Raw genomic sequence first — 9602 nt, 5'->3', positions numbered from 1 at the left:
ATGTAGCTGAACAGACAGAAATATTTCAAATCCACACTGACATAATTTTCATGGAGGCAGACTGTATAAATCTCTACTCTTTTCTATCTGTTCTTCTATCATAATAGAAATTAAATTCTTCTTGTTCTGTAAATTTTTATTATTGCAGCAGAAAGCTACACTTTCCTCTCTGGCTGCTGAGGTTTTGAGATATATTATGGGATTTGTAATGTCTTTAATTCATAATTTGATAGTTCCCATCTTGTGATATATTTGGTGTTTTCTTCTGTTGTTGTTGCTGCTGTTTTTGAACATTGTATTATTTATTATTATACATATATACTAATTTATAGTACATGTATTATAGCTACCTTTTTTGATATTAACATGACCGTTAGGGGGTCAATATATTTCTTCAGTAAGTCTTTCTGAGTTGCACAGACTGAACATTTGAACATATGTATTTGGATAAATTCAGATATATTTATTATGTAATTAATTAAATTTTGAAGTAGTTATTTTTCGGTTTCCTAACGCTTTAGCCTTTCTTTTCTGCTTTAACATGAATTTCCATCTAGATGATAAATAAATGCCTAAACAAGGTATATACATTTGTATTACCACTAACCACTAACTACCACTAACATTACTATTACTTTACATTGACTAATCTCTTACAGCATCTCCCCTTTTCAACCCAGCCAGTAGAGGCAGTTTTTCCATTTCTCTGTCGCTAAGTGCTTGGTCATGATGGCAATCGTTGGGTCTCTGTAAATATATAATATTATAAAGATTACGGTCTGAACCTGATCTATATCTATCTATATATAAGTGCAATGAGATGACGTCTGTTATGAATTGGCGATATATAAATGAAACTGAACTGAATTATCCGGTGTGTTAAAGCATTAAAAGTATATATCAGACAGTCATCTGGGATTTTAAACGGTTCACATACTGAGGCAAGTACAGACACGCTCACTTTCTCACACAGTGATACCAGACAGTCACATATTTCCTCTGACAGTCCCAGACTTGTGTGTTTGTTTTCTCAGCCTGCATGGGTTAAGGGAGGGATTACCTTGTCTCTCTGAGTGACTGCCTCGGTTCAAAGACCCTGAGCTGAACACACTCCCACACAGGCCTAACACAGTTTTCTAGACTGCCTCAGGTGTTGGATGGCCGATGACAGTGGCAGTGCAGTTGGGTTTCAGAGCGGAGAGCAGGTTGAACCAGAAACTGCTCAGTTCGTTGACTGATTATACAGAGTTTGTACTGCACACCAGTGGTGACATAAATATTCACATCCTTTACCAAAATAAAAGTAGAAATACCACAGTGAAAAAATACCCCATTACAAGTAAAGTCCTGAATTCAAAATGTTACTTAGTACTCAAAGTATTCAGAATTTAGAAAACATTTTATATAGTTATACTTCTGGATTATTATTACTGGTGTATTAATGTGGAAGTAGTACTTTAATGTTGAAATTAATTCTAGCTAATTAATTTAATAAAGCAGATTATATATTGTGTGTGTAAAATCATAATCAGTAAAGAAACTTGGAATTCTATTTATCCACGAAATGTGTAAGTACAAATAGAAGTACCATATTTCCTTCTAAAATGTAGTGTAATAGAAGTGAATTGTGGCATAACAATACAAGTAGCCTACTTGTACTTGAATAAATGTTATTGTCCACCACTGCTGCACACACACACACAAACACAATTAATGGCTGATTTATTACAATTCATTCAATTCAAAAGTAATACAGATTTAAATAGTTCATATATGGATCATTAATGTCCTGAAAAACTATCTTAAAAAACATATTTCCGCATGTTTACCAAATGAAGAAGTTTATCTTTGTGGCTTAAAAAAATCAGATTTTATATCCACTCCTTTAAAAAGAGAGAGCACATTGTCGTCAGCATGTCAGCTGAACCAGTCACTGCATGTTAAGGTTTTTAGATACTCCTCCAGGGAGTAACTTCCCTTAAATATCAGCATGGCCTCATAACCTTCATCAGCAACTTTTCAACCCAACCACACAGAGGTCAGAGGTCATCTCCAACCCAAAAATATCTGTGGAACTACTGATAGAACTGATCATGATCATTTATACACAGAAAAAGTCTTATTATAACATTGCTGTGATGTATGACCATGACACACTGCACTGTCTCCCCCCACGCAAACAAATATGGATAGAAATAGTTTTTAAGAAGTGATCTTAACTCTCCAATCCTCAACTGACGTGTCTACAGTCACCTTTATTTCGCTTCCCTCCAAGAGTATTCAGTTACTTTGGGGACACAAGATGGTGTGAGTGAAAATGACTCTTCTCCATCACGCCACCACACACTTCAGCTGAGTCTCTGAATCTCCTCCCACTGTCTGGCTCCTCAAGGGCTGCTCCCCCGTCCATCTATGTGCTGTGCCCAGGCTCCCCTCACCCTCCTGGGGCTGAGATGCTGCCGGGTCCGGGCACTGGCCCTGGAGCTCTGCAAGTTTACAACAGAAGACACAGACACAACATTAAATATCTATGACTAAAACTACATCAACAATAAGATGTCAATGTACACAACGTGACACATTCCCACTTCCGTAGACAGGAAGTTAAAAGACGATATTATGGATTCTGAGCAACAAGCTGAAACCAACAAGGAAGTGTGCTTCATGCAACAACTCGCCTCTCTCAAGATTTCAGAACAGAATTATTCTATTGTCCTGGAGCGAGACTGTTTCTGGTTAAAAATAAAGGGTGTTACTGTACTAACCCATACATATCCTTTCCATGATGTTGTAAGACACCTCTTAACAGTCGGTGGCAAAATGGACCCAAGGTTGACCGTGCAGCCACTTCAGCCAGTTCGCAACTGCCGGCTGAAGCCATCTACTGCCCGGATTCCAAAATTTTTTTGTACCTACTAGTCATTTCGACACCAAAATATGTGAAACTAGGGCCAAGGTTTAAAAATACCAAAATTATTATTTAACTAAAATCTAATGACTAGATTTGACTCACACTAAAAGACTACAAGTAATACTAAATCAAAGTCAGGTGCCTAAATTAACACTTTTATATAGTTAGAATTTGTGTATATATCTAGTATATAATATGCATTTAGCTAAGATAACAACTTGGCTAATACAGTCACAACTATATATGTCCCTGCCTGACTATTAGTCTCGTCGTAAAATATTTTGGAAACGTGCAGTTTTTTTCTCATTTCCACTATCGTTCCATTTGTTAAAAATTCACTCAGGAATGCATCTTCGATTGTGCTGTGGCAGATCAGGTGTCAGCCCATTAATGGTATCAATGTGTGCAAACTAACCTGTGCATGTGTATGTCTCTTCAGTGTAGATCTGCAGGAAGACAAGTGCAGAGAGGACCAGTAGCCAGCGGCGGGCCTGGTCCGGCGCTTCCCTTAGTGGAGGCCTCCTGCTCTGAGAGGCTGGGTACAGGACTCGGCGGTGGCGGCGACCCCGAGGAGGAGAGGGATGCAGGGAGAAAGATGAGGAACAGGAACAAGAGGTGGTGCTGGTTGCTTCCAAAGGCCCTAGGGCCACGGGGAGCGGTCTGCACGAGTAGGATGAAAGCATGGTCGATGTTTGATGATCTTATTTTACTATTAGGAGTCTTTTACAGCTTTTAGTTTTTCTATCTAGTGCTGAGTTTGCAGTATTTATCCTCTCGTCAGCCCTAACACTAATCTCTACCCATCAAAATGCCATAAACCTTCAGGTGCTGCAGTTGTCACGTAGCATCTACTGCTTCTGCTCAGTTTTCTCCTGATTATTATCAGAGACTCTTCATGACAAACCTCTGCTTGTCTCACACTCTGCATTAGCCCCTTTTATCTCTTTTCTTTTATCTCTCAAAAGTCTCTAAATCTCCATCAATCTGGTTTTAAATTCAGTACACAGACTATTTATATATGCACAGAGTAGGTGTTGTCAGTTTGCCTGTGGCCAAATAGATCCCGCCCACCTCTGGAATTATTGTTGTTAGGAGTTAAAAATTATTTTTAGATGCACGCAAACTCCTTCTTCCGCCAAGTGCAGTACTCCACCTCCTTCTCTTGCATCGTGTTTCACTGCTGCAGCTGCACGACAGGTCGAGTCTGAGGTTGAAGTATAGCGTATCAATTTCCATCATACTTTTACTTTAAAAGAGATGAAATAAAATGAAGCTGCACTGCTACAGTGCCATGAATCATCTATGTTCATGACTACATGAACGTTTGCAGAAGATTAAAAGCTAAATTGTTGAGTACAGTTTGAAGTGTGCGCAAATAACAGCAGCAGAGCCAAATTCAAAGATGAAGTAAAAAGGGAAATCATTGAAACCACAAGCTCCATCTTGCATTTTAATCATATTTACTCACTAAGTTAACAGGTGATTGGGTGTTCAAAATGCAAAAGAAAAGCGTCTGAAAATGCCAAAATATGAGAAAAGTATAGTTGTTGTGGCAGTAAGGCTCTAGGGAGCCCCGCTGACTGTGGTTAGAGTCCATCTGGTGGTATTCTATAGTATGATCTTATTATTATCAACAACTCCCAGTTAAAGACCAAAAACACAAAGGATAGTGTGTGTATGCTAAGCTGTGTGATATAACTTCACTGTTGTTCAAATCTGCCGGCCTCTGTGACACTCTGCCACCCTGCTTACATAGAAAACTATAGAGGCTGCTGTCTGAAAGCACCTTAACACCAGTGTTATCCTTTAAAACAACTGCCAAATCATTGTTCTCTAGAAGATTTAATGTTTGCAATGAAAGTACAAAGCACAGAAACAAGCTGGACTCCACTCGGGTAACTCGGGTAACAGCTCAAGTGGTGAAGCAGGTTAATTTCTCTTCTCTCCTTGTTTTCTCTCCTCTCCTGTTTCCTTTCCTTTCCTCCTCCTGCTCTTGTCTCCTTGTTTCCTCTCCTCTTTCACTCCCCTCTGTCCTTGTTTCCTCTCCTCTGCCCTTTCTTCTTGTTTCCTCACCTCTCCTACACTCCTGTCCTCTCTCCTTGCGTGTGGACTTAAGTTTTGTTTTCCCTAGTCTCTCCCCAGGCTTCGACCACAGAAACTCTCACTGAATCTTCTGGAATGTTTTTGAGTTGCTTTGATCGCCTGCCTGCCTCTCTCTCTGCACGCAACACACACACACACCACTGCATTCAGCATACTGTATATCATTATTGCAATACAGTACGTGACGTACAGTAATTTAACACATACAAAGTGCTGCATGTAACATGACAGACTGGTTCCAGTAAACTGTATATTTACATGCAAGAAATAGACACATACCCACTGTATGCTAGATGTGAACACAAAGACAGCTGCATCACACACAATTAAGTCAACCCACCCAGACACCATAAGGTTCCTCTTTTGTATTTGACCTGCAAAGAAAGCAGAAAAAATAAACATAAATGAGCATGAAAACATCACGCTAGCAGCTCTGTGAGGCAGTACACAGCAGTGCGTTGGGTTAAAAGCTAGCATCAGCGTGCTAAAATACTCTAAATATCAACTAGTGAGAAAATGCTAATGGTAGATGTTTATCATTTTCACTATCTTAATTCAGCATGTTACGATGCAAACATGAGCTAATAAATAGTAAACACAGTTGAGGCTGATGGGTGGTCGATGTCATTAGTTCGGCAGGTACTTAGTCATAAACCCAAGTATTGTACACATTAAAATGCGCAACCTGATGATGGCGCTGGAGGGAAAGTCAAAGGATCACTAAAGTCAGTAGGTTTCATCCTCTGGGCACCGTGTTGGACTACACCAAATTCAATTCAATGGCAATCGATCCACTAGTTGAGATATTGTGGTGGAAGACATTGCTATCTACAGAGACACACCACTAGCATGGCTAAAAACATACAAACAATAAGAACCACCATACATTCCTTAGCTTTGTTTCTTGTGAAGACCTTAAAGATGCCTAACCTTGTGTTAAACTAAAATACATGATTGAGATGTTCAGGCACTGTACTGCTACCTGTCTTTGTTTGTGAGGTAAACCTGCACTGATCATATGTAACATCAGCATGTCCATTAAAAGTGTGATTTTCACTGTTAATCAACGTTGTCTTAAATCAAGTGACAGTAATAGATTAGAAAAACATTTTGCTCAGGGATTTATTCTGTTTTGCTGGCTGCACACTAGAGGATTATTGCACCAATTTGGTGTCCGATTTGCTCCTTCGGACAGGGTGTTCCCAGTCCGAGGCTGCATGCAGCTGACAACCACAGCCTGCCTCCATGTTTGTTTATGCCTGAAGTCACGTTTGGTCACGTGAGTTACTGTGAGATCCCAAGTCCCCTGAATCTCCACTCTGAAATCATTTAGTATAAACACCAAGTGTGTGGTCCTGCATCTTTACTGAATTGTCTGGTGTGTGTGTTTTTACAATAAAAATATAAAAAATAATTTTAATTCTGTCGTTATGTCTGTGGTATTCCATTATGTTAAGGGTGGCGTGCAGAAACTTATCGAGTTCAAGGCTCCTAAAGAAACATTCATTCTGTTTTCCACCGCTGCTATGAGATGCAGCACCGTGACAACACGTCACGTGAGAGAGGAGAAGAAGATGACAGTGGTGACCACAAAGAGGAGAAAAGAATACTAGTGTCTCACGTTTGGAGACAAACTGGAGGTTGGATCGGCTCCATGCCATACATGCTACACTAAAATGGACAAAAATATGGAGCTGGTTGAAATGTGGTCTGACTCTCTGTTTCATTAAATCCTCATGCATCTTGACTGTGATTCACTGAGGAGTGTCGGAGGTTCAGGCCCTGGCCAAAGGGAACACATTCTTCACTCCAGTGTTGTCTTTATCCCTGAGCCTATTTTTATAAAGGTTCCTGTATTCAGTCTGTCCACACCCACAGTCAGTGAATTAAAGGCAATTAAAGGAAACAAGATTCAAAACAGTCATTAAGACTGTTTTTAATTTAGAAGATCAAAGGTGAATTTAAACATTAATTAGTTGGAGAACATTCTCTTGTGTTATTTGGATTTTGCAGTTAATAGGGGTTAGTATCAATCAATCTGAGATTATTCGAGTTTTGATACATGGTCCACAGATGATACAAAACAATAAAGAAAGTTACTGCATTTCATTGTAAGGGCAAATTAATGTCTCAACCACATTTCATCACATTCTATCTACGCTGCTAGCATGGCTACAAAGTCGCAAGCATGCTTAGCTGACAAACAGGAGGCATGATAATGTTACAAACATAAGAGAATATCTTTAATGCACTTAGTTGATTCCAGGAGCCAAAATTCAAGTAGGCCTACTCTAAATGTAGTTTTTACAAGCAGGAACGATCACATTGTTCTCCAGTATATCGTGAAGTGATGATTCATGTATCAATAAACCCTTTCATTTGTCGCACTGAAAAAATAAATTGCTGTGAAATATGTTCTGAGAAAGTCAGCAGTTTCTGTTGTTCAAGCCTCAACTTTATTTTTAACGCAGTGTTTTGTTCACACACTCAAATCCTCTCTTGACACAACTCAAAGCCTTTGCACGTCAGTGTATTGTGTTTAGTGTATTGTGCAGTAAGGTCATGCTTTTGTTCACAAAACATGCCATGTGAAACCTTATACAGCCAAACTTTGACATCAGCATGTGGCTATGTCCTGATTCTACACACTGCTGTGACACATTAACCACCATTACAGGGTGTTCAGACCAAAAAACAGCCTTTTGTTTAAAAAACCCAGGTGTCTGTGTTGGTGTGTTGCTTCAGGTACAAGTGAAAAGATGAAATCGAATCCAGCAGTCCAGTTTGAATCACAAAGTTTGAAATATTCTCAGATTTCATGCACAGTGGTCTACAATACTATGAGACATGGATCAACTTCACTCATTTGACCTTTATTTCAAAATAAGAGCACACTGTTTTTTCATCCAGGAATAACAAATTGAAAGGGAGACTCACTTAACTTTATCATACAAAACCACACATCACAAATCACTCCTCAAACCGCCTTCAAAGAACCAAATTAGCTGGATGAGAATGAACAGGATTCTTTATACCTGGCACGCACCGTAGCCGGAGTTGGTGGATCTTAGGGGTTAGACAGAATTAGTTAAATCACATTTGAAAACAGGGCCCAGATTAGGAAATAACATTGGTTAATGCAATCCATTGGCTGTAGCAAATGGAAATGGCTAGGAAATTAATAGCCTTTGTTTGTTTGTTTATTCTGAGCTTAAGCTTCTGATTTATTTAGACTTCTAGAGGACACTTTGTGTTAGCTTCAGTCGGACTCGGATCATTTTAAAGACTTTTTTATTTGACAGTCAGTGTAGCGAGACAGGAAACATGGACAGCGGGAGGTGTATGAGATACAACAAAGGCACCCAGAATAGTTTTGAATACAAAATCACAAAAATCAAGTGATTTCAATTTAATGCTCAAAAACTTTTGGATATATTGGCGTGATGATGTCTCCTTTCATCCAGGATTATTGGATACAAGTACACAACAAAGACTTGAGCGTATTTGTCATGTACTTGCATACATGTAAATAGCTTATTAGAGGATTAGAAGAAATGAGATTTCTGTAATTTTCTACCCTAATTACGGGAACCGAGTTACTTGTTTATTTATCATTTGAGAAATCAGCTTACTGGAGAAAAATGACTTTAACCTGGCAAGTAGTCACACCTTTCGTTTCAGTATATATGGTATTTTTCGGTAAGTGAGCATTCAGGTGCAGACAGGAAAAAAGTCCCAGGTTCCTGCGTGTAATTTTTCCCTGGATAAGGGAGGAGATTATGGGAAAAATTCTAGGACCATGATGTAAATTCTCTGCACTGAACCACAGAAGCATCCAGGAAATCATTGTGTCAGAGCGGATACACAAAGTGAAGTGATGACTTTCACTGAAGCTGATTCAGACGAATTCCTGAGATCGGAGACATCAGAGTTGACATGGTCCCAGTCCATTGTCCATCCCTGTCCAGGGAACATTTGTCTCCTGTAGGCAAAATATTTGTCGGGTCTCTCACTGTCCTTGATGTTGGGTGATGCTGCAGTAGCTACTGGCTGTTGTTTGCACTTGCATGGTAACAGAATACCGATGTGCTGGTTCATACCCGCTGAGAGGAAAAGGCATGGCCTATCTGCTGCAAGAAACGCGAGGCGGGGGCACGTTGGAGCTTGACAATCACAGTTATTACTGCTTAATAATACAGATAAGTGCTTCTCAGAGCTGTGATCACAGCAGCTAACACCCTACTGAAAGAATTCAGCCTCATCATTTAGCATTTGTCTCAAAGAAGGGGGCTGAAGGAAAATTCCAGCTTTACTCAACTCGAGTTGACTTTTTGGCACCATTGCTGCTGGATAATTACTCTTATTCAGGTATTCAAATGAAAGTGAACATTAATCATTTCATCCATAAAATATTAAACATCCACAATGGTTTAAAGAGATACTCCCTCCCTTATATATACAATAAAATGGAGATTGATGATGAAGATTAGTATTGGGTTCATACATCAGATAGTGATAACATCAGAACATTTTAATTTAATCACACAAGAATGTCAGTGGTCCAAAGCCGCAATAAACTCTAAAATCA

This window comes from Micropterus salmoides, unplaced genomic scaffold (assembly GCF_014851395.1).
Source record: "Micropterus salmoides isolate LMB-PRFRI ecotype aquatic unplaced genomic scaffold, ASM1485139v1 Ms_hic_scaffold_7, whole genome shotgun sequence".
NCBI classification, from domain to species: Eukaryota; Metazoa; Chordata; class Actinopteri; order Centrarchiformes; family Centrarchidae; genus Micropterus; species Micropterus salmoides.
The sequence above is the reverse complement of the archived record's forward strand: the minus strand, read 5'-3'. Positions refer to the sequence as shown.